Source organism: Doryrhamphus excisus, chromosome 18 (assembly GCF_030265055.1).
Source record: "Doryrhamphus excisus isolate RoL2022-K1 chromosome 18, RoL_Dexc_1.0, whole genome shotgun sequence".
Taxonomy (NCBI): Eukaryota; Metazoa; Chordata; class Actinopteri; order Syngnathiformes; family Syngnathidae; genus Doryrhamphus; species Doryrhamphus excisus.
The window spans coordinates 9433362-9435860 of NC_080483.1; the positions used below are offsets into that span (position 1 = coordinate 9433362).

At 41.6% G+C, this 2499-nt stretch overlaps 1 protein-coding gene across 1 annotated transcript in view; it reads left to right on the forward strand.

Moving 5' to 3' along the window:
• trim62.1 (tripartite motif containing 62, tandem duplicate 1) overlaps nt 1-2499 on the forward strand; it is a 36313-nt gene that overhangs the window by 30543 nt on the left and 3271 nt on the right. The gene's annotated exons all lie outside the window — the stretch shown is intronic.

The following is a 2499-nucleotide window of genomic DNA, read 5'->3' on the forward strand; positions in this document are numbered from 1 at the left end:
CGGAAAGTTTGTTTTGATTCAAACTAAATTTCTAGACTGGACGAACGAAAAACTGGCAATACGGAGTTATTCCAACAAGTGAAAGAAAAACTCGAGGAAGTCGGTATCACGTGATGTTGGTGTTTACGTTTTACTGCGCATGCCCTATTGACTATTCTGGTTGATTATAGCGGCACATGTAGACTATTCCTTTCCATGTATACCATTGCTTTCGGAAAGGTAATTGGGAAAGATTCCATATGGAAAGAGAAAAACTCATGTCAACGTGGCTAATGTAAGGAATTTGATATCTTCTTTAAACTCCCCCATTTGGTACTCTACCGTTGTTGTTGATAAGCAAAAAATTAAGGTTTATTATGGCGTCCAACAAGTGTTAGGTTGTAAATAGCCAGAATGCATGACAAACAGCTATTCCTGACCACTACCAGTAGCGGTCCAAGCCAAAGGGCCACCATGCCCCTCCTCCTCCTTTCGTCAAACAGTGCCGAGAGGAGCTCTGCCATCCTCCATCAATCACTGATACTGTAGCAGAAGATGATGATTTCAATAATGTGCAGAGGAATTTTTGTTCCTCCCTCCCATCAGTCCTCCCATTTCAACTCGTTGCCATGATGAGAAGGAGGCCAGGCATTATTACAAACTGCAGTTTTTTTCCCCCTTACTTCTCTCTCCTTGACTGTCAGCCAAATGGAACAATTGGTTCCAATCCATCAGCAGCGGTTTGCCAGAGACGATACAAAGACGTTCTCTACCAACATCCTTCAATCCCTCACCGGGTTTAGACGCTGAGAAACGAGTGGTGTTGTCAGCGTGAGGCTATTGTTTATAACAAACACCAAAAACATCACTCCAAAATGGCCAAGGCGTGCAAACACTTCACCTTACTATGCCCTTTTTAGAAAGCTTCCTGCTTCTATTTTGTATGCTATTGCTAAAATGGTTGGGCATTCTCACCTTATGGAGAGCTCAGCACAGCTATGATTGCCTCCTCCAGCTCTTGCAGTCCTTTTTGTGAGTTCACCCTTCCCCAAGTTCACCCTTCACCGATGAGCATCCTTGATGGTGCGCACTTACCATTAAAAATGTAAAGTTGTGTTGAAATCGCTATTTTTAGGTTGAGTTTTAGGAATGATTGGAACCCTTAAGAGATCATAAGGACATTTTGGTTGTGTGGAATTAATAGATTATTATTTAGCAAATAACTAAAATAGCAAAGCATTTGTTCCCATCAACAAAAATTGTCCTATTGGAGATCATTGAAACGCTAAATCTGAATTTATCTTGACTTGAAGGAATGCTAATTCTAAGTCATTCACTCCCAAAGACGTATTTATACGTCTTTTGCAATTTTTTTTGTACAAGAGGCACAAAGAGTTGCAACTCTACAATAGAAGAAAGCATGTTTGATTCCGTTTTATGTAAGTGTCAATATAGTGATATGTATAGCACATCATGACTGGTTCAAGACTCTTCATCCTTGTATTTAGCAAACATCAACTGCTTGTATTGTTTCTTGAATTGGCTCATCGTTGTGCATTGTTTGAGGGTCTTACTCAATCCATTCCATAGTTTGATTCCACATACTGAAATGCTATGGCTTTTTAACGTAGTCCTAGCATATAAGTGTTTCAAATGTAGTTCTTCCCTGAGATCATATTTCTCCTCTCTTGTAGAGAAGTATTGGATGACATTTTTAGGTAATTGGTTATTTTTAGCCTTATGCATTATTTTAGCTATTTGAAGATGAACTATATCAGCAAGTTGAAGTATTTGTGATTTTAGAAATAAGGAGTTAGTATGTTCTCTGTAGGCGTCATTATGAATTATCATTACTACCCTAAAAGTCAAAGTAGCAGTGAATTAAAAGTGCAATACAAATTGCAACTGTAGAGGAAGCCCTAACGCGGCAAAGCAGCAACCCAACCTGCGTACATTTCAAATATCCATCCATCCATCCATCCATCCATCCATCTTCTACCGCTTATCCGAGGTCAGGTCGCGTGGACAGCATCCCTGGCCACTTCGTCCAGCTCCTCCCGGCGGATCCCAAGGCGTTCCCAGGCCAGTTTGGGAGACGTAGTCTCTCCAACATGTCCTGGGTCTTCCCTAACCAGATCCTGGCATCCTAACCAGAAGCCCAAGCCACCTCATCTGGCTCCTCTCAATGTGGAGGAGCGGCGGTTCTACTCCGAGTCTATCCCGGATGACAGTGCTTCTCACCTTATCTCTAAGGGAGAGCCCAGCCACCCTGCGGAGAAAACTCATTTCAGTCGCCTGTACCCGCGATCTTGTCCTTTCGGTCGCTATCCAAAGATTTCAAAGACATTTCACATATTTAAAGAAAAACAAAGCCTGCGTTTTATCTTAATCGTATTTGTAGAATTTATAAATACATCTGAACAATCATGGACCATAAATGTCCCCCAGGCCGCAATTGGGACACCCTTGCCCTAGCGCAGAAGGACACCACAATAAACTGTTGTTGTTTGTAATCATTAG